Source organism: Ovis canadensis, chromosome 22 (genome assembly GCF_042477335.2).
Source record: "Ovis canadensis isolate MfBH-ARS-UI-01 breed Bighorn chromosome 22, ARS-UI_OviCan_v2, whole genome shotgun sequence".
In the NCBI taxonomy this organism is placed as follows: domain Eukaryota; kingdom Metazoa; phylum Chordata; class Mammalia; order Artiodactyla; family Bovidae; genus Ovis; species Ovis canadensis.
The window spans coordinates 24121863-24145060 of record NC_091266.1 but is presented as its reverse complement, the minus strand read 5'-3'; the positions used below and the strand labels follow the sequence as shown (position 1 = coordinate 24145060).

At 40.8% G+C, this 23198-nt stretch overlaps 1 protein-coding gene across 50 annotated transcripts in view; it reads left to right on the top strand.

The window, feature by feature from the left end:
- The window catches only part of SGMS1 (sphingomyelin synthase 1), a 335925-nt gene that overhangs the window by 269543 nt on the left and 43184 nt on the right, over nucleotides 1-23198 (top strand). The window contains exon 1 of one of the 50 annotated variants that reach the window (XM_069567921.1): nucleotides 20480-20601. The exons of the other annotated variants lie outside the window; for them this stretch is intronic. The gene's annotated coding sequence lies outside the window, so the exon portion shown is untranslated. Of the gene's footprint in view, nucleotides 1-20479; nucleotides 20602-23198 lie in introns of those variants that run through there. 50 annotated transcript variants of the gene reach the window in all.

Below are 23198 nucleotides of genomic sequence, written 5' to 3'. Positions count from 1 at the left end.
GGGGAAAAAATGGATAGATTGTTTTAAAACTTCAAGCCAAATAGGAGAATGAAAAAAAAAATCCTGTAAGTTTAAAAAATCTTGATAAAATATAATTACAATGGAAGTCTTTTTAAACTTTGAAAGAAAAAAAGAAGTGGATCAGTTGGCTTTGTTCAAGTCTAAATAATTTAGTGATAAATTCTGGATAATTCTTTGATGTATAGATTTGTGGCAGTATTCTAGTGCTAAAGATCTCACTTGAGGTTGCTTACTTTCTGAGCCTCCATGTCCTCAGCTGCAAAATGGGTACAATAAACTTGCCCAAAAATTTTGCTTAAAGAATTGGATAATTTTATAGTTATATACCTTCACATAAGAGATTTAAACATTCGTATTTTTTTTTTCTTATTAAGGATCTATTGTACTGCTGATTGTAACCCCTGAAGTTAGCTTGCTTCTAAAGACTTTGACCTTTGTTATTTTGATTTACATGTGTTAGGTGTTTCAAAGAAAGTCAGAAAACAAATTTCTCTTTGCCGAGACGTTACAGCAACCAGCATATTGTGGTACTATTTTTTAATAGTATATAATTCCTTGTGGCTGTTTGATAAAAGCAGAAGCTCATACGATGAAGCCCAGAGTGGCAGACCGATAAAATTTAGTTTGGTGAAACCAGAGCTATTTCCGGGGGTGCTTTCAGAGGAACTCCTAGCTTGGATCTGTCTGCTAAATTTAGTCGGTCAGCTTGACAGTTTCTCCTCTCAGTTTCTGTTGATAATAGAGGACATGGGGGTGTGTCTGAGGGTTTTTAGCGGGGAGAGGGAAAGTGTATACTGGGGGAGGGCATCCACTTTTAAAATAGCTATTTATTTCTATTATTTATTATAGCCTTTTATTGATAAGATAAATGTCTGAATCCACCAGAAGCTAACAAAACATAGTAAATTAACTATACTTTAATTGATCAATTAAAGTGCTTAGTTATCAATTAAGTGCTTAGTTATACTAGACGCTGTTAATGATTAATTCCACTCCATTCATTCATTCATTCAACAGATATTTATTAAAAGCCTATGCTGTGCTAGATGTTATAGTAGTCCTTTGAAAGTTTTAGGTAGGACTATTTATTTCTACTCAAGTTTGGAGTATTTCGGAATAAAAATTTTCCGTTAGTTCACAGATACTTCTTGGGACTTCCCTGATGGCTCAGATGGTAAAGCATCTGCCTACGATGTAGGAGACCTGGATTCAATCCCTGGGTTGGGAAGATCCCCTGGGGAAGGAAATGGCAACCCACTCCAGTACTCTTGCCTGGAAAATCCCATGGATGGAGGATCCTGTTAGGCTATGGTCCATGGGTTGGCAAAGAGTCAGACACAACTGAGTGACTTCACTTTCACTTTTCACTTCTTTGAGTATTATGAGTCGTATGCGTAATGGATTGAAAAGGGGCAGATAAAGCTTGCCAGTGATGTCTTTGCTAGAGTATATGTTGTTGTTAAGTCACTCGGTCATGTCCAGCTCTTTGAGACCTCATGGATTGCAGCACTCCAGACTTCCTGTTCTTCACTGTCTCCCAGAATTTGCTCAAACTCAGGTCCGTTGAGTCCTTGATTCCATCCAGCCATCTCATCCTCTGTCGTCCTCTTATGCCCTCAATCTTCCCCAGCACCAGGGCCCTTTCCAATGAGTCAGCTCTTTGTATCAGGTGGCCCAAGTATTGCAGCTTCAGCTTCAGCATCAGTCCTTCCAGTGAATATTCAGGATTGATTTCCTTCAGGATGGACTGGTTTGATCTCCTTGTAGTCCAGGGGACTCTAAAGAGTCTTCTGCAGTACCACAGTTTGAAAGCATCAGTTCTCTGGCGCTCTTTATTCTTCTCTGTGGTCCAACTCTCACATGTACATGACTGCTGGAAAAACCATGGCTTTGACTATATGCACCTTTGTCAGCAAAGTGATGTCTCTGCTTTTTAATATGCTTTCTAGGTTCATCATAGCTTTCCTTCCAAGGAGCAAGTGTCTTTTAATCTCATGGATGCAGTTGCTGTCTGCACTGATTGGGATCCAAAGAAAATAAAGTCTGTCACTATTTCCCCATCTATTTGCCGTGACATGATGGGACCAGATGTCATGATCTTCATTTTTTGAATGTTGAGTTTTAAGCCAGCTTTTTCACTCTCCTCTTTCACCTTTATCAAGAGGCCTTTTGGTTCCTCTTCACTTTCTGCCATTGTGCTGTGCTTAGTTGCTCAGTCATGTCCCTCTCTGAGACCCCATGCACTGTAGCCCACCAGGCTCCACTGACCATGGGAATTCTCCAGGCAAGCATACTGGAGTGGGTTGCCATGCCCTCCTCCAGGGGATCTTCCCAACCTGGGGATTGAACCTAGGTCTCACACATTGCAGGCAAAAACTTTCTATCTGGGCCACCAGGGACACCTCTGCCATTAGGGTGGTGTCATCTGTATATCTGAGGTTGTTAATATTTCTCCTGGCAATCTTGCTTCCAGCTTGTAATTCATCCAGCTTGGCATTTTGCATGATGTGCTCTGCATGTAAGTTAAATAAGCAGAGTGACAATATACAGCCTTGCTGTACTCCTTTCCCAATTTGGAACCAGTCCATTGTTCCACATCCAGTTCTAAGTGTTGCTTCTTGACCTGCTTACAGGTTTCGCAGGAGGCAGATAAGGTGGTCTGGTATTCCCATCTCTTGAAGAATGTTTCACTGTTTGTCGTGATCCACACAGTCAAAGGATTTAGCATAGTCAATGAAGCAGAAGTAGATATTTTTCTGGAATTCTCTTGCTTTTTTGATGATCCAACAGATGTTGGCAGTTTAATCTCTCGTTGCATATAGATGATGGCATTGAAGTTTACGAAGCTTAAGAGGGCATGCACAAGGAGTAGGTTTGGAGAAGAGTTGGAATTTGGCTTTTGGACTTTTTAGCCTGGTTAGACAGGGACCGTGCTGCATGCATCCCTGTCCCCCAGGATGCCCATGGCAATGCTTTATGCATAGTACACAATTACTGTTTGATTTTATTTGGATTCAGTGATTTGGCTTTTATTAATACGTATACTTTTCAGTCCTTGGCTCTTTAGTGCTGGCTTTGTTTATGCCAAAAAGAAAAGCTTATTATGAATATAAATAGAAAATAAATTTGAGCTGTGTTTTCAGTGAAGTTGATGTGCCCTGTACCTTGCCAGAGTGCTTTGTTAATGCTGCTAAGTCGCTTCAGTCGTGTCCGACTCTGTGCGACCCCATAGACGGCAGCCCACCAGGCTCCCCTGTGTCTGGAATTCTCCAGGCAAGAACACTGGAGTGGGTTGCCATTTCCTTCTCCAGTGCGTGAAAGTGAAGTCGCTCAGTCGTGTCCAACTCTTCGCGACCCCATGGACTGCAGCCTACCAGGCTCTTCCGTCCACCGGATTTTCCAGGCAAGAGTACTGGAATGGGGTGCCATCGCCTTCTCCAATGAACTGGATCTCTATAATACAGACTTAGCTCTTTACAAAAAAGAACTAATTTAGGTGTGCAGATCTTTATGCGTGTGAGTTCATTTTTGTAGCACAGGTGTGGAACATAATCAGATGTGGATTAGAAACCCACAGGATTGCCATTGTTATTTTATGGTAAGAATGTAGTTTTCAGAAATACTTTGAAGTGCCATTTTGGGCATTTTAGGGGAAAATTTTACCTGCCCTCCCACTTACTGAGACACTGAGAGATTCTTTTGTCCTAGATGCAGCCTATCATTGTTCTTAGTCATTTTTCCAGTTTCCATCTTTGTGGCTGGTGTTTTATGTCTTTGCAAATTAAACCTGTGTTTTCCCCTGCTCCTCTTTCTCTTTTCTACTGAAATAACTTTTGACATTTTACAGTTAAATTCTTTGATCTCACATTTTACATCTTTAGATCATTTGACAGGATTTTGAAATGCTTTTAATGAGCTATGTCACCTTTTCAGGTTATGATAACACAGTGTTCTCATTGTATGTAAAACTGACATTTTGTCAAATGGTTTAGGTATTAATGCATATAGAATTTTGAAAGAAAGATGAGACTACCCGATATGAACATTAAGAAATGCAACTCAGAACAGTGATACTTGTAGCTCTGTTTTAGTGGCCAGGGCCTAATAAGGAGAGTAACTAGGGACTTGCCATCTCCGTGCATTTGCTTAGATGCGCCTGTGTTACTATCCCAGCCAGTGTCTCAACAGCTAATGCAAATTAATGGGAACAGCGCATCCAAAAAGGATCTGGGAGTCTCACCTTCAGAAACAGTTGGGAAACATCTGTAAGGTCTTATATTTAGGCTCTTTTCCACTGTGACACTTAAAAGTCTGATTAAACATACTACTGAGGAGGGTTTTGGTAACTTTGAAAAGTGTGAGAGCTTAATTTTAGGTAGGAAATGGCTGTGTATACAGTTTGGGGGAAAAAACAAGTATTTTTACTTAATTCATTATTGTATAAATATGAAATTATAAATGTTTGAATACTTTTGGGTTTTGTGTTATGGCATTGACTCTGAATTGTCTTTTAATTTGCTCGTAACAAAGAATAAAAATTAAGGAACCTCTCTGAGCCTTCTGTTTAGGCATAACAACTGGACAGTGATTCCTTTTCTATGTTTAAGGAATTAAGTTCCTACCAACAGGGACTAATGTTGTTTTCTTCTCGTATTAAAGTCAGTCTAAAAGGAAGAAATGGTATGATTAAAGGGAGTATGTTTTCCCATCTGAATAAAACCCTAGCTGTGCTTCTTTTCAGGGGATTATATTTTAAAGTAACTTTTTGATGAAATGGTTTTATAGATTTATTCCTTTTTTTTTTCTAGTTAGATGGGAGTTGTAAAGAATTATTGAGAATGATGTGGTCAGCCTCAGATGATGAAGAATCTGTGTTTAACACCTGTGTTCTTCGTATCAAATACAGTCAACTGCCTGCCTTCTCTAGTATTTATTTTTTCACTCATGAAACAGATGCTAGTATTGAATGCCTACTGTGTGCTAGCTCCCAACGGTACAATAATGGAAAAAACACAAGAGACCTTGTATCTTGGAGCTTCCATTTTGGCTGGACAGAAAGACACTCAGCAAGTAAGACGAGGTCAGTAAGAGGATGGTCGTGAAAGGCCTGGTGAAGAGATGACCTGTAAGAGTCGAGGCCTGAAAGTTGAGTGGAGGCCAATGGTGAAGAAGGAGTAGGGTGAGAGTGTTCAGGTGGTGGCAACAGCGTGTTTGAAGGCCCTGGGTGCTGGGGTCCAGCCTCAGCAGGATCCAGGGATACCCTCAGGATGGATGGCGTCGGTGAGAGAGAAACTGAGGCAGCCTCTCAGTCTTTCTTTGGACTGCCTGTTTATTTCAAGCTTATGATTCTTTTATACTTTTACAAAAGCATTAGGTCAGAGGTTTGATATTTTTAGATCCCATTGACCCAGATTTATTTTTCTCCAAAAATCATTGTTGCCCCTCAAAAGGAGTTCCCTCCTCAGCGATTCTCATATCTGCTTCTTCTCATGTGTCCTTGTGAATACGCTGTAACTCAGGCTAATGTCTGGGCTGCATACCGCATTCCTCAGTTTATTTCTTATCTTTCTAAGTCCTGTTTGCACCTAGTATCCTAAGCTCACTATTTCTTAGAAAGGGCTTCTAGCTAATAATATCTCTAAAGTCCCTAATTTTTATAAGCTATAGTAGAATATTGTAACATTACAGCAATCCTTAAATCTTTAGCTTCTAACTGTTTTAATTATTCCTAAGCCCTAAATTCAATAAACTCCTTTGCCATAAACACTGTTCTCACAAATGGGCCTCAGATAGGAATCCCTCCCATGGTTTCAAGCTGCAGCCTCTGTGCTCACCCTGGAACACTCTTTTGTAAAAATCCTTGAACAAATGTCAGTGATTAACTTTATGAATTATTCTTTGAGCACAGCTGCAGAAGGCTTGATGCCTTCTCTTGCTCCTCTCAAAAACAATAAGCACCTTAATAGTCTCTTCGGTCAACTCAGCCGAGGAAAGGAAAACACAAGTCAGAATCACAAAGCCCAGCTCCTTCATTCCGGGTCCGTGCCTACGGAACAGAGGGAGGGGGTTTAGGGCCATGCCTCTGTTTTGTCAGTAATGTCTAATGCGGCTCCCGACACCTGGGCGCCTGGAAACTGGAAGTAGACTGGCGTGGCTGTCGTGTAGTGCGCAGCGGAGGTGCTTGGCCGTACGAGGGCAGGGTCAGTCTTACAAGTTGCGTAACAATTACGTGTGGGCTTCATTCCAAGAGCACTGGCAGACATTGCGGGATTTCAAGTATGGGAAGCACACAGTTGGAGAAGGTCTCTTTGCTGCCCCATGGCAAATTCAGTTGGTCTGGGCACAAGAACATCATTGAGGAGGCCGTGGCGGTAGTTTAAATGAAACGTAGTCTTGGCTGAACTATGGTGGTTGTATGAAGTACAGAGAAGTAAATGGATTTTGGTACAGTTGGCAGAACTTGAATCCTTGGTGACATTTTTGCTGTTTTAAGTTTTAGTCCTTTTTGATCTTCGCCAACTCAATCACTGAAGAATGGTACCTTGCTATTATATATTTATGTATTTGTTAACTTGTGAGATTAAAAAAAAGTTTTGTGTGTGTGTGTGTGTGTGTGGCCTATTTGCAATCTTTGTTTAAAATCATTTCCTTAACTGATTTTTAAGAGCTCTTAATACCTGTGATCTGTGACAAATTTAAAAAATATTTTGTCTGGTGGTGTTTGTTTTTTAATTTTATCTGTGGAGTATTTTGTTTGATATTTTTATGGTTGTTTAAAGCTGTTTCATACATTTGATGTCACATGTGTTAATGTTAAGAGATTTCAGAAACGCATGTGAACGTGCATTCAGTTGAGATAATACTTTATATATTGACTTATTTTGAAATTAGTTCACTATAACGTAACATAGTAATATATGTTCAAGGCTTTTTAAGAACTAAGAATTTATTTCACCTGATGCACAATAGCTTTAGCTATGCTTGTTCAGATCTTTCAATTTTATCATGCCTTAAAAAAGTTAACTAATAACTTCTGTAAACTTACATCTTTTTACATCACTGATTTAGTTGCAGGGTTCTCTTTTGTTGCATTAAGTTATAGTAAAGGAAGCCAGAAAACAAAGCCTATTACATTTCTAGATAAACCAACAATAAATGTTTAAGTGATTGTTTTACGGTTCGTTAGTGCTTCTCATAAACTGTGTTCTTTAATTATAGGCCTTTGCGCTTCTTTGAGGTCCTGCTCCCTAGGTGTGGTCTCATTAGGGTGAGATTGCAGAATAGCTCAGATACGCAGCATGTTTGAGAGACTGCGGAAGTGGCCCCGTTCCTAATTGCAGAGTCACTAGACCCACGTTAGAATCACGTGGGTCTAGTGTAAGGAGCCTCAATTGCTGATTTAGAAAAGAGGGGTTCTAGTTCTTGCAGTTTCACCCCTAGATGTATTGCTTAGGTGTAGGGTCTCTGTTGGAAGATGTCTGTCAAACCCTTCATAGTTTGCTGCTGCTAAGTCGCTTCAGTTGTGTCCGACTCTGTGCGACCCCATAGACGGCAGCCCACCAGGCTCCCCTGTGTCTGGGATTCTCCAAGCAAGAACACTGGAGTGGGTTGCCATTTTCTTCTCCAATGGATGAAAGTGAAAAGTGAAAGTGAAGTCGCTCAGTTGTGTCCGACTCTTCGTGACCCCATGGACTGCAGCCTACCAGGCTCCTCCTCCCGTGGGATTTTCCAGGCGAGAGTACTGGAGCGGGGTGCCATTGCCTTCTGTTTGGGAAGGGTGCTAAGATGAGTCTGTAATTTCGTAGGCTTTCTGCTGCCCCCTGGTGGCATTCTGCCTTAGTCCACAGCTGGGACTTCTACAGATCCCTTGACAACCTGAATCTGTGTTCCAGTGCTGACTGGCTTGATGAGTGAGGAGCATCCCTTTTGTGCAGCTGAGCTTTGGTTCTGCTAACCATTGGCCAATTGATAAAGAAGCTCAGCGAAGGTGAACCCTGGAAATTTGGGAAATTACCAGATCGTTGGAGCCAAGAAGATAGCCAGTGATCACTAGACAAGAGTTGACCAGCTGATGGGTATTCATTTTTAAGAGTTAGTATAATTGCTGTCAGAAAAAAAATGCTTAGTATATTTTATTTTTTGAGTGTGGAGATAAAGGTAAAGAAGACCTACACTTGCTTTTCCTGAAATCCAGGAGACCAGGGAAGGAGACTGGCACAAGGAGCCATTTGTTGGAGAAGAATAAAACATGATGGGAACACAGACGTTACCTTTCTGGCTAGGACCGACCACAGGATGTACATCTAGGTGCTGTCAATTTAGAAGTCACCCCTTTAGATCACCTCTAGGCTGAAAATAGTTAAAACTCACCTAGCTCTCAAAGTTAGTATTAGGAATTTATTTTGGGACATAGACTTGAACTTGATTTCTCCTATCTGGGCCTGTGCCTTGTTGCTAATTCTGCAGTGTAGTGTTGGTGACCAGGGTTATGTTCCTTATACTAGCTTTTTTTAAATTCTGTGAGTCACATATATTTTTTATTAGTGTAGATTTAGAAGAGATTTGATAGATATTTTTCTCACTGAAAGGGAAAAACTTTCGTTTCCCAGCCAGTGGGGATTTCTGATCCTCAATAAACTATAAAAAGTTGTTTCACTTTAGATTAATTTTTTTTTTTATTTTACATTAATCAAGAAGTTGCATCTTCTCTTGACCTACTATTAATCTGTTACCGACACTAGGCAGTCCCAGTGTAAACACCAAAGGTGTACTTTAAATGAGTAGTGTTCTGTTGTTGCCCATGGGGATCAGGGCCCCCATCAGGCTTCCAGAGTCTGTGGATTAGTAAGAGTGGCGATGCTGGGCTTGTCTGGTGGCTGTGTGATAAAGAATCCGCGTGCCAGTGAAGGAGATGCAGCTTCGATCCCTGACCTGGGAAGATCCTACCTGCCACACAGCAGCTTAAGCCCACGAGCCACGACTACTGAGCCTGTGTTCCAGAGTCTGGGAGCCGCGCTGCTGAAGCCCACGTGCCCGAGAGCCTGTGCTCCGCAGCAGGAGCAGCCACTGCGACAAAGGTCGGCCCCCGCTCACTTCTATTAGAGAAAGCTCACACAGCAGTGAAGGCCCAGCACAACCGAAATAAAACAAGATCATTCCCTGGTGGTCCAGTGGTTAAGAATCTCCCTTCCACTGCAGGGGGTGTGTGTTTGATTCCTGGCCAGGGAACTTAAGATCTCATATGCCTCATGGCACCCCCCCCCAAAAAAAAAAAAACATGAAACAAAAGCAATATTTTAACAAATTTGATAGAGGCTTTTAAAAAAATGTGATGCTTCTGTTTCAAATTATTAGCACACATCTAACTAAAACTTTTTTAAAAAACAGTTTCTAGGTAGTGGAAGCATTCTGGGAGAGAATTAATTTAGAAACTGAAATAGTAAACCTTCTTGTACATTTTGATGATGTATGAGATGAGAAAAATACATTTGAAAACTGAACTGCTTTACAGAATATGGGGAAATGCTTATTGTTCAGAAAATATATCTGAAATTTATGATATTGTTACTCTCCAGCAAATTTTTAGAGTAGCGACAGGGCAAAGGAGAAGACTTTGAGCTTCTAGGGGAGGTAAAGGTGAGAAGGCAAATACATGGGAAAAGTAATGGTGGAAAGGGTTAGTGTTAGCAGGGTTTGTTATATAGAGTCCGCCAGTACCATCTTTGGGCTGATGCATTTTTAGACTCTTAAAGTTGTGTCCAATGACTAATTTCTGTTCTTCCTTGTAGAGGAAGAGGGAATATGTCTGCAAATTTATGCCCTTAGTTCAGTTCAGTCGCTCAGTCGTGTCTGACTCTGCAGCCCCATGGACTGCAGCACGCCAGGCTTTCCTGCCCATCACCAACTCCCAGAGCTTGCTCAAACTCATGTCTGTTGAGTTGGTGATGCCATCCAACCATCTCATCCTCTGTCATCCCCTTCTCCTCCTGCCTTCAATCTTTCCCGGCATCAGGTCTTTTCCAGTGAGTCAGTTCTTTGCATCAGATGGCCAAAGTATTGGAGCTTCATCTTCAACATCAGTGCTTCCAATGAATATTCAGGACTGATTTCCTTTAGGATTGACTGGTTTGATCTCCTTGCAGTCCTACTTTTGGGAAAAGAGGGGGATAGCAGAGAGCTTTTTCTGAATCTGCTTCTGTTCTTAAGCCCATGTTTGGGTGCCCAATGCACTGTGAGGCCACACCAGATTATTGAAGTTTGGAGCTCAGAAAGGTTTATTACAGGGCAAAGCAAGGATAACAGGTAGCTTATGCTCAAAAAGCCTGAACTCCTCAGTTCAGTGTAGTTCAGTTGCTCAGTCGTGTCCGACTCTTTTTCTTTTCTCAGAGAAGAGTTTTTATAGGAAAAACTGATTTGGGGGCAGGGGAACTGCAAGGTGTGTAGCCCTCCTCTGGCTGGTTGGTTGCTAACAGGCTGGTGTTCTGGGACTCTCAGCCATCAGTCTTCTGGATCCAGGCAGTCTGGGGTCCACTGTTTGAGCCCAGCCTGAAGTTACCATCGTCAGCCTGGGGTGGGAGCCCTGCTTCCTGCAGAAGAGCTCAGAGATCTGTATCAAAGTATTATGCACCTCCCCTAAGGAAGAGCTGGGACCCTGTCCTATCCTGCACTGTTGCTTCTTTCTGTATTCCCTAATTCGCCTGATTCAGTTCAGTTCAGTCTCTCAGTCATGTCCAACTCTTTTCGACCCCATGAATTGCAGCTCGCCACACCTCCCTGTCCATCACCAACTCCCGGAGTTCACTCAGACTCATGTCCATCAAGTCGGTGATGCCATGCAGCCATCTCATCCTCCGTCATCTCCTTCTCCTCCTGCCCCCAATCCCTCCCAGCATCAGGGTCTTTTCCAATGAGTCAACTCTTCTCATGAAATGACCAAAGTATTGGAGTTTCAGCTTCAACATCAGTCCTTCCAATGACCACCCAGGACTGATCTCCTTTAGGATGGACTGGTTGGATCTCCTTGCAGTCCAAGGGACTCTCAAGAGTCTTCTCCAACACCACACTTCAAAAGCATCAATTCTTCGGTGCTCAGCTTTCTTCACAGTCCAACTCTCACATCCATACATGACCACTGGGAAAACCATAGCCTTGACTAGATGGACCTTTGTTGACAAAGTACTATCTCTGCTTTTGAATATGCTGTCTAGGTTGGTCATAACTTTCCTTCAAAGCAGTAAGCATCTTTTAATTTCATGGCTGCAATCACCATCTGCAGTGATTTTGGAGCCCCGCAAAATAAAGTCTGACACTATTTCCACTGTTTCCCCATCTATCTGTCATGAAGTGATGCGACCAGATACCATGATCTTCGTTTTCTGAATGTTGAGCTTTAAGCCAACTTTCTCACTCTCCTCTTTCACTTTCATCAAGAGGCTTTTTAGTTCCTCTTCACTTTCTGCCATAAGGGTGGTGTCATCTGCATATCTGAGGTTATTGATATTTCTCCCAGCAATCTTGATTCCAGCTTGTGCTTCTTCCAGCCCAGAGTTTCTCATGATGTACTCTGTGTATAAGTTAAATAAGCAGGTTGACAATATACAGCCTTGACGTACTCCTTTACCTATTTGGAACCAGTGTGTTGTTCCATGTCCAGTTCTAACTGTTGCTTCCTGACCTGCATACAGGTTTCTCAAGAGGCAGGTCAGGTGGTGAGGTATTCCCATCTCTTTCGGAATTTTCCGCAGTTTATTGTGATCCACACAGTCAAAGGTTTTGGCATAGTCAATAAAGCAGAAATAGATGTTTTTCTGGAACTCTCTTGCTTTTTTGATGATCCAGAGTAACTGTTTAAATTTGCCCTTTGGAGCTCAGAGTAGGTCTAGGAACCTGAAAGCCTTTCTCCTACAAACAGGAAGGTGACACCGAAAGGCTCTTGTGCCTGGGAGGGCCCCATAGCATCCCACTTGGTTTCACTTCTCAGTTGCCTTCAGCTCAAAATAATAGTTTGCCAGCGTAGTATATTGTGTTCCCCTTGAAGACCAGAGCATGGTCTTTGTGCTTTAAGCCTGCAGTAGTCCTGGGACAGAAATACCAGTTAGGAATGTCAAGGATGGAGATTGGCAGTTGTGGTTTGAGGTACGTGCATAGTAAGTCACGTCAGTCATGTCCAACGTTGTGTGCCCCTGTGGACTGTAGCCCACCAGGTTCCTCTGTCCATGGGATTCTCCAGGCAAGAATACCAGAGTGGGTTGCTGTGCCCTCCTCCAGGGGATCTACCCTACCCACAGATCTCTTGTCTGCCTGAATTGGCAGGCGGGTTCCCTGTGGTTTGAGGTAAGGTGGAAGAAAACACAGCCAGGGTGGAGCTAGAGTATTCTTCAGGATTTTGTCTCCTTAAAAATAAGAAATAAATTAGTACAGAATAATAGTAACAAACATTCTCAATCACTGTTCTTGAGTATGTACTGGACTCTCAGTATAGCAATTCATAGCCCTTTGAGTTCTGAAAAATATTCTTAAATAATTTCTCTGGTTATAACGTCCCCATTTTTTCCTATGCTCTTTCTTGAGCTCCTACTAGTCACATACTAAACTTTCTAGATGACTTTTTTAACGTTCTTTTTCTCTCAGTTTTCCATCTTTCTGTCTTGTTCTGCTTTCTGAGATATTTTTTCCAACTTTATTTTCTATTGAAATTTTCATATTTACCATGAGTTTCCAAGACCTTTTTAAAAAAATGAAATTTTTTTGGTACCATTTTGTTCTTGTTCAACATTTCTTTGAGAATGTTCATAATAGTTTTTCTTAACATTATAATTTCCCTGCTTAGTGTGTTCTTCCAAGTTCTTTTTTTGTTTTAAGCTTTCATATTTATTAGAGTTTCTTCAAATGTCTAATAATTTTTTGACCCACTCTTATTTTATAAAAAGCACTAAAAATGCTGTTTGAAAGCACTTTGCATGAGTGGAACTTGTTTGCTTGGATTTCAGTGCAAGATAATCAGTGCTCTTTTCTCATAAAGTGTCTGGAGTTGCGGGGAGGGGGAGGTCTGCCTGGAAGTTTTCATTCTGGCTCCCAGCTTGCTGGGTGTTTAATGAGATAAAGGATTAGGACAGGTCTGGCAACATCTCTTTGTAGCTTTTATTCAATCCATTGTAGTTAATACCCCGCCTTCAACTGTGTTCCTGTTCCTTTTCTAGCAACTCTCCATTTCCGTTTTCGAGACAATAAACTTCCCGTCTTCTGTGGTGTTGGGCAGAGGTGGTTGTTCAACTGTGGGAAGTGAGAAGTTGATGGTCTTTCAACCAGTCCTATTTTTAGCTCCACCTCACCCCCATTTTGCGATGTATCTATGCCTCCAATTTCTCATGCTTCTAAGACCTCTTTTTACACAGACTGCTTTTCATTTCTCCTCCTCACTGGCTTAGGGTTTTGTTGGGTTTTCTCTCAGCGGCTACTAAGTCCCTCCGCTTCCCGACCTCCTCAGTTAGTCGTCTCTTGTTCTCTTTGCCCTTCTCCCGCTCCTTTTTCATCCCTGTATTATCACTTCAGGAGAGTTTTAAGAGGCAGTGGAAATTAATGCGTGTGTGTGTTTATCTGTGTGTGTGCGCCCCGTTGTGTCCAACTCTTTGTTATCCCATGGGCTGCAGCCCACCAGGCTCCTCTGTCCATGGGATGTCCCAGGCAAGAACACTGGAGTTGTTTGTCAGGTCCTTCTCCAGGGGATCTTCCTGACCCAGGAGTTGACCCCATGTCTCCTGCACTACAGGTGGATTCTTTACCACTGTACCCCCTGGGAAGGCCCCAGTGCCCATGTTTAGTTAGATATTAATATATTTTAAAAAATAAGTTCCATCTTTTGATGGACTAGATTCCACTTTCCAATCCTTTTCTGCCTACAAAGAGTGTATGGGTGCTGGATTGCTTGAGTTTGGGGATTGGAAAAAACCTGTCAATTGCATTTAAACATATACTGTATATTTTTGCTCATTTCCCATTCTCTTATGACCTCCCTGTAACCTTTTGCTTTCTCCTTTTCATCCTGAGGTATCAGCCCACCACAGGCCAAGGAGAGAAGCTGGGATTTTCCTGTATTTTCTTTCAACACACCTGTCTTGTCTTTTCTTTTTTCCCTACCATGTCTTACTCTTTTATTAATGTTTTAATTCTCTTTTGTATCATTAGTGCACTCACTTAACCACCTCTTTAAACTTAGTTTCTCAAGCTCATGTTGTTTGTCATGCCTGCTAGGTTTGCCTCATGGTGGGTTATGTCCTTACATGGTTTATACTTTTCAGTAACTTGTGTATCCCTAACTGAGATTGGTTTTTCCATGGGAAATCTGTGAACTCTTGCTTGTTGAAGAGTCTCTAAGGGGCTGTTGTGCATTTACTTCTCTTTTGTAATTTACATTAATTTCTTGAAGTTTCTTTAAAACAGAGGATAGTAAAACATGGCCTCATCTTTTTCCCTAAGCCAGTGACTTTTTTCACAGCCCTCATTTATGATAGATTCAGAGGGTTGTGCAGTCTCTTTAATTCTAGCTAAACAAGCAGTCCAGTGGAAGGGTTTTAGCTCTTATTTTTAAAAAGCAGAATGGGAAAAAAAAAGAGAAATGGAGTGAGATGTGGGGGAAATAAGAGCCTGGGTTAGTTGTTCCCAGGCTTCTTGAGGCAGATAGATCACCACTGTGCATGTCGGCTGGACATGAGAGCCAATGGAATTTGGAAACATCAATTATGTCCTAACAATCTTGAGTGCTTCCAGATTGTGTTCATGTCCCAGAACTATAGATTAACTTGATGAATGTTATAAAATAGCCCTGCTGTTTCAGACCTAGAAAGGCAGTTCATCAGTTGAGTGGGAATAGACTCTTCAGAGATTGGGTAATTGTGTTCTAAGAATGAAAACCCAAGGGAAAACTATCGTGATTAGTTGTCATTAGTGTTAGGCAAAGTTTTCCTTGCTGTAATGATGATAAGGCAGAATTTTCACATGGGTTTTATGTTTTGGCAGTAGGCTGGAGAGATGGATATTGAAGAAAATCTAGATGACAGAAGAGTTGTCATTCTGATGGTTTGTCATTGTTTTCTCTCTGGATTGATAGACAGTATCTGAGACCAGAATTTTTTTATGCACTTAGGTTCAGATTTCAGCTTTATCATTGTCAGTGGTTTGGCTCATATCCTGAGACTATTATGTTTGGGGAATTTGATGGCTTTGGAACCTAATGATACACAGAGGGCAGAAGTTCCAATTATTTAGAGAAATCTGCAAGCCCATTTCATATTTTTAAAGAAAGCAAATGTAGGAAGCATCTGTTTTCGATTTTGCAATGCTGCCTGTACGTTTAAAAACAAAACATACTTGAAGGGAAAACAACCCTTTTCTTTTCCAAACACAAGTAATGTATCTTTATCAAGGAAATTAGAAAACACTGGAAAAAATAAAGCCAGAAATTATTTCATAATTTTGTAACAGTTTAGAGGTGATATACACCTCATAGACTTTTCTACTATGGATATTTGTGATTCGTGTTTCCAAAAATGGTATCATTCTCTTTGTAACCCGTTTGGCAGAACTACACATACATATATATATATAAAAATATGTATCACAGTAAAGATAGAAGTACAGTCTACTCTTCAGTGGAGGCTTCGTATTCTGTTATATCATGATGTATTTAGTTCTCAATTTCAGGATCCATTTCAAAAGGAGTGATTTTATTTGCTAACTAGAGTCTGGCTATGGAACTGTGAACACTGTACATAATAGCAATTCAAAATAAATTAAAGTTTAAAGGTTAAGGCATCAGAAGTCATCTGAAATTTCCTCAACAGTAGATTGAAGCTATGTGATTGTTATTCTAGCCATTTTTTTCTTCTTCTGATAAATACAGTTTTATAACTTCTGCCTATTTAAGTCAATTCTTGTTAAGTAACAACAAAAAAATTTTTATAGCTACCTAGATTGGTTTGGAGAAAAGCAATCAGGAGTTATCCAAATTGAGTCAGAGAAAGTGTAAAACACCTACCTCATGAGTCTTTCATTGGGCTGCATTGCCCTAAAAGGTCCATTAGGTTACTATTGACTTTTATGGAAAGTTCTGGTAGATGCAAAGACCTTTATCTGGATTAGAAGTGTTTACAAAAAGGCAGTTCATCTATTTCCTAATAAAGTAATATCAATACTTTGTGTTTCTCTTTAGGAGGTTTTCCACAGGTAATTTCATGTTATAAAATCTGAGCTAAATATTACATGCTCACCAAATTTTGACCTTGTTTTAAGTTGATTATGTAAGCCAGTGCAGTAGCACCACATGGATGCCCCAGACTGCTTTTGCTTTTAGAGATTTGACACAGGGAGCCAGCGTTCACATCGCAGCCATGCACGCTTTGTTTCCTACTTTTTCTTGCCGTTACCAGCATTTAGAAACTTCCGAAACTTCCCTATAGTTTCTTCCCTGACATGCCAGCTATGTTTGTTCAGTCTTGGGTCCATCGTGCCTTTAACAACTCATAAAAATACAGTTCTTTGTATTAATTTTATATACTGCAACTTTACTATATTCATTGATTAGCTCTAGTAGTTTTCTGGCTGTGTCTTTAGGGTTTTCTATATAGAGGATCATGTCATCTGCAAACAGTGAGAGTTTTACTTCTTTTCCAATCTGGATTCCTATTACTTCTTTTTTATCTCTATTTGCTGTGGCTGAATCTTCCAAAACTATGTTGAACAGTAGTGGTGAGAGTGGGCACCCTTGTCTTTTTCCTGACTTTAGGGGAAATGCTTTTAATTTTTCACCATTGAAGATAATGTTTGCTGTGGGTTTATCATATATGGCTTTTATTATGTTGAGGTATGTTCTATTTCTGCTTTCTGGAGGGTTTTATCATAAATGGGTGTTGAATTTTGTCAAAGGCTTTCTCTGCATCTATTGAGATAATCATACGGTTTTTATCTTTCAATTTGTTAATGTGATGTATCACATTCATTGATTTGCGAATATTGAAGAATCCGTGCATCCCTGGGATAAAGCCTACTTGGTGATGATGTATGATCTTTTTAATATGTTGTTGGATTCTGTTTGCTAGAATTTTGTTGAGGATTTTTGCATCTATGTTCATCAGTGATATTGGCCTGTAGTTTTCTCTTTTTTGTGGCATCTTTTCTGGTTTTGGTATTAGGGTGATGGTGGCCTCATAGAATGAGTTTGGGAGTTTACCTTCCTCTGCAATTTTCTGGAAGAGTTTGAGTATGACAGGTGTTAGCTCTTCTCTAAATTTTTGGTAGAATTCATCTGTGAAGCCATCTGGTCCTGGGCTTTTCTTTGTTGGAAGATTTTTTATTACAGTTTCGATTTCTATGCTTGTGATGGGTCTGTTAAGATTTTCTGATTCTTCCTGGTTCAGTTTTGGAAGGTTATACTTTTCTAAGAATATGTCCATTTCTTCCACGTTGTCTAGTTTATTGGCATATAGTTGCTGATAGTAGTCTCTTATGATCGTTTGTATTTCTGTGTTGTCTGTTGTGATTTCTCCATTTTCATTTCTAATTTTGGTGATTTGATTCATCTCCCTTTTTTTCTTGATGAGTCTGGCTAATGGTTTGTCTATTTTATTTATTTTCTCAAATGCCTTATAGTGTATAGTGAATTCCTATACACTAACAATGAGAAAACAGAAAGAGAAATTAAGGAAACAATACCATTCACCATTGCTATGAAAAGAATAAAATACTTAGGAATAAATCTACCTAAAGAAACAGAAGGTCTATATATAGAAAAACTATAAAACACTGATAAAAGAAATAAAAAAGGATGCAAATAGTTTGAGAAATATACCATGTTCATGGATTGGAAGAATCAATATAGTGAAAATGAGTATACTACTCAAAGTAATCTACAGATTCAATACAATCCCTATCAAGCTATCAATGGTATTTTTCACAGAACTAGAACAAATAGGTTCACAATTTGTATGGAAATACACAAAAACTTTGAATAGCCAAAGCAATTTTGAGAAAGAAGAATCGAACTGGAGGAACCAACCTGCCTGACTTCAGACTATACTACAAAGCCACAGTCATCAAGACAGTATGGTACGGGCACAAAGACAGACATATAGATCAGTGTAACAAAATAGAAAGTCCAGTGATAAATCCACGCACCTGTGGACACCGTATCTTTGACAAAGGAGGCAAAGATATACAGTGGAGAAAAGACAATCTCTTTAACAAGTGGTGCTGGGAAGACTGGTCAATCACCTGTAAGAGAATGAAACTAGAACACTCTCTAACACCACACACAAAAATAAACTCAAAATGGATTAAAGATCTAAATGTAAGACAAGAAACTATAAAACTCCTAAAACAAAACATGCAAAACCCTCTCTGACATAAATCACAGCAAGATCCTCTATGACCCACCTCCCAGAGTAATGGAAATAAAAGCAAAAATAAACAAATGGGACCTAATTAAACTTAAAACCTTTTGTACAATGAAGGAAACTATAAGCAAGGTGAAAAGACAGCCTTCAGAATGGGAGAAAATAATAGCAAATGAAGTAACTGACAAAGAATTAATCTCAAAAATATACAAGCAGCTCATGCAGCTCAACACCAGAAAAATAAACGACTCAATCAAAAAATGGGCCAAAGAACTAAACAGACATGTCTCCTAAAGAAGACATACAAATGGGTAACAAACACTTGATAAATTGCTCAACATCACTCATTATCAGAGAAATGCAAATCAAAACCACAGTGAGATACCATCTCACTCCAGTCAGAATGGCTGCCATCAAAAAGTCTACAAAGAATAAATGCTGGAGAGGGTGTGGAGAAAAGGGAACCCTCTTACATTGTTGGTGGGAATGCAAACTAGTACAGCCACTATGGAGAACAGTGTGGAGATTCCTTAAAAAACTGGAAATAGAACTGCCTTATGACCCAGCAAGCCCACTGCTGCACATACACACTGAGAAAACCAGAGTTGAAAGAGACACATGTATCCCAATATTCATCGCAGTACTGTTTACAATAGCTAGGACATGGAAGCAACCTAGATGTCCATCACCAGATGAATGGATAAGAAAGCTGTGGTACATATACACAATGGAATATTACTCAGCTGTTAAAAAGAACACATTTGAATCAGTTTTAATGAGGTGGATGAAACTGGAGCCTATTATACAGAGTGAAGTGAGTCAGAAAGAAAAACACCAATACAGTATATTAACACATATATATGGAATTTAGAAAGATGGTAATCATGACCATATATGCAAGACAGCAAAAGAGACACAGAAAGAACAGACTTTTGGACTCTGTGGGAGAAGGCGAGGGTGGGATGATTGGAGAGAATAGCATTGAGACATGTATATTACCATATGTGAAATAGACGACCAGTCCAAGTTCAATGCAGGGCACTCAAAGCTGGTGCACTGGGACAACCCAGAGGGATGGGATGGGGAAAGAAGTGTTTGGGATGGGGGACACATGGGGGACTCCATGGACAGAGGAGCCTGATGGACTGCAGTCCACGCGGTCACAAAGAGTCGGACACGACTGATCAACTGTAGCACTCAAATTCTATAGTGTTATGGAATAGTTTATGTGCAGCTTTTATTCTTCTTTTACATCTTCCCAGTTCTGAGAACTAAGTTTAAAGATTTGAGCTCTGCATTATTTCTCAACTTCCTCCCAGTAATGGATTCAGGGTAGCATCTCTGGATGATGGTAGTAATGGTAGTTTTCTGAGTCCAGCCTTACGTACAGTCTTCTGGGTCTATGTTAGAAAGCACTTTGCCTTTCCCACCTCAGACACACCGTATGCTATAAATTGACTGAGTAGGCCCAAGGGACAGTCACTGTCTCGCTTCTCCTCCTACAGCCAGGCTCTGGGGTCTCTGAGTAAGTCCTCATCTTTTCGCTGTGGCCTTGGAAGTCCTCATTGCATGCATGCTCAGTCGTGTCCAACTCTGGACTGTAGCCCACCAGGCTCCCCTGTCCATGGAATTTTTCAGGCAAGAATACTGGAGCGGGTTGCCAGTTCCTACTCCAGAGGACCTTCTTGACCCAGGGATCGAACCTGCATCTCTTGTGTTTCCTGCATTGGCAGGTGGATTCTTTACTACTGTACCACTTGGGAAGCACCCATACTACACTTAATCTTAGCTTTAGCCAAAAGGCTGGAAAGTACTGAGTAGCTGCCTAATGGTTACTTCCAGAGAAATGAGTTTTTTCCTTATTGTGTGATTTCAGCATTAGCCTCAGGAAAGCTACACGTGTGCCTTTATTTTCAAGCTTCCAATCTTGCCTGGAAAAGAAACTTTCTTTTCTCATGAAATTTGGAAAGATGTGCTTAGTCCTGTGTCCGAATGATTTGGGCTTTTAAAAATGCCATTTGGGACCGGCTGCTTCATTTAATAGTAATGAGATGTCACTATGGGCCCTGGTGGGCATTCGAAAGGAAGCAGGACATTACAAAAATAACAAGACATATTTCTCGGAGTATTTAATAGCGTTCATTCCTTTTACATGATCGTCACAGCAGGAGCAGCCCATGTGAGGACAGGAAAGGTAGGTAGTTGTTAATGCCGTTTTCCTTCAGAAGCTGAGCTTGAAGAGGTTAAAGGATTTTGTCAAGAAAGGAGGTAGCTGGAGCTCTTCCGACCGCATCTTGCACACAAGACAGTTAAATTGTTTTTCATGGCATCGATATTAGAGGTGTACAGATTCAGAGAGCGGGGAAAGATTGTGAAGGAGTGACCAGGAAAGGCTTTGCGGAGAAGGACCTTACAGACAAAAGGAAGAATCTGGACTTGTTGGAGGGGAGTAGATGGAGCACTCCAAGTTGGGGGTGGCGGGCCACAGGGGCGTCTTAAGGAGTGAAGAGTTTGTTTGTTCCAGTTAACTAATGGAAGCTGCTGGTTTATTTTGCTGTCTCTTTAAGAATTCCACTGGTTATTTTAAACTGCCTGATGGACTTGTTATTCGCAAGATTAGTGTTTTTTCATTTGGATAGACAGTGCCTATGTGTGTGTGTGTGTGTGTATGTCTCGTGTGTGTGTGTGTGTGTGTGTCTCGTGTGTGTGTGTGTGTGTCTCTCTCCCTCCCCCATGGCCCTGTATTATCTCCTACCATTTGATATTTTTCTGCTTTGAAGAAGATTGTGTCTGAGGAGAATATTCTCTGACTGTGTTTCCCCATCAAAGAGAAGTGAAATAATACCTTGTCCTTGGTCTGGTCGTTGTGGTTCTGAGGGGCTTTCCCCTCCTGATAGACTTCCTGCACTGGGCAAGGGGAGAAATGAAGAACTTGCGTGTATGAAAAGCCCGTGTTCATTTCTTTGAGCCTGAACATTCAATCACTGATTTTTCTTTAGAGTTCTCATAGCCACTTCAAGGTGCTGAGCATTCCCTTGGCTCTATCCTGATTGCTGAGGGATATTTGGGGAGAGGCCTGGGGTCTGATGCCAAGAGATTTCCTTTCCTACAGGACCTTCTGCTAGGACTCCCATTTGGCAGATGTCTTCTTGTCACTCTAGGTTGGTTAGTGGTGATGGAAGCCCCTCTTAGTGGTTTTTAAGTGGCCGGAGATTCACTTTGGTTTCATTTCACGTTCATTTGTCTCTGGAGGATACCCATCTTATTCTCCTTGACCATTCAAATTGTTTCAAAGTAGTTTTGAGTATCAGTGGCATTTTCAGTAGGTTTACTTTCCATTAAACCATCTGCATGTTGCTAGTTGGAAGGGACATTTCCTTGGATACTGAGACAATACTGACTGGGTACCTTTTGGCCCCTTTGAAGTTGAGACGTGTGGATGCTTAAGGTTGTAGCCCTTGCATGGTCCCTCAGAGTCCCCTGGGGCAGTCTAGACAGACCCTGAAGCATGAGGCGATACGTCAGGAAGGTGCAAAGCATTAAGGGCTCTCAGAAGAGAACTCTCTTTGCAAAGCCTGGACTAGCTGTCACGCTCTGCCATCATCTGGTTGGTTGTTACTTAGTCTGGAAAGTTGGGACTTAGACATACTGTCCATTTTCATACCAGAGTTGGGTTTGAGGGGTTGGATTCGGTAGAGACAAGTTTGCTGTTTGAAATCTGAAGGCCTGAGTTCAGGTCTTGTTTGTGCCGGTACCTCCCAGTGGGTCCATTGGGAGCTCATAGTTACTCGGGAGGAAACGGGATTTAGAGCAGGACAGCGCGGACGAGGTCAGTTTAAGAAGTCCTGGTAGAGTTTCTTTACTGGAGGATTTCCACGTGCTTCTGACATACTAATGTGTACTGCTAGCCCTTGGAAGGATTACTCTGCAGTTCCTAGGCTCATTTGGATTTTTTAAAACATGGAGCATTTTCTCAGATTATTATTCCACAAAGCATACTTAGGGAACACTGTCACTCCTCATTTCTAGCTCTTAAACCTACAAATCTGTGCAAGTTTTTTCAGTTAACACAACATTCTTTTGAGAAAAGAAGTCAGTCCACGATTGGGCAGTGCATTTCGTCGTGAGCTATAGTGAACAGCAGCTATTGGTTACGGTATACAATTTGAGAAAGTAAGAAACTATGCTTTTATTTTTAGGCATACTAACATATGACATTTTAGTTTCATAGTTGCAGCATAATTTGTTACTTGTATATACTACGAATCGATCACCACAGTAAGTCCAGTTATCATCTATCACTATATAATCGACCTCTCCTTCATCTATTTCACTTGCCTCCAACCCTCTCCCCTCTGGTGGCCACCAGTCTCTTCTCTATAAGATTTGCTGTGCTTATTAATTTGTTTTTTAGATTTCACAGATGAGTTATATCACGCAGTATTTGTCTTTCTCTGTCTGACTTATTTCGCTTAGCATAATAACCTCTAGGTTCATACATATTGTGACAGACTTGTCACAAATGGCAAGGGTACACTGTTGGTGGGAATGTAGATTGGTGCAGTCTCTGTGGAAAACAGTATGGAGGGTCTCAAAAAAATTGAAAAGAGAACTACCATGTGATCCAGCTGTTTCACTTCTGGTATTTATCTAAAGAAAACGAAAACACTAGTTCATAAAGGTCTATGTATATTCCCTTTGTTCTTTGCAGCATTATGTATAATACCCAAGATAGGGAAATAATCGAAGTGTCTGTCCACGGATCCATGGATAAAGATGTGTGCGCGTGTG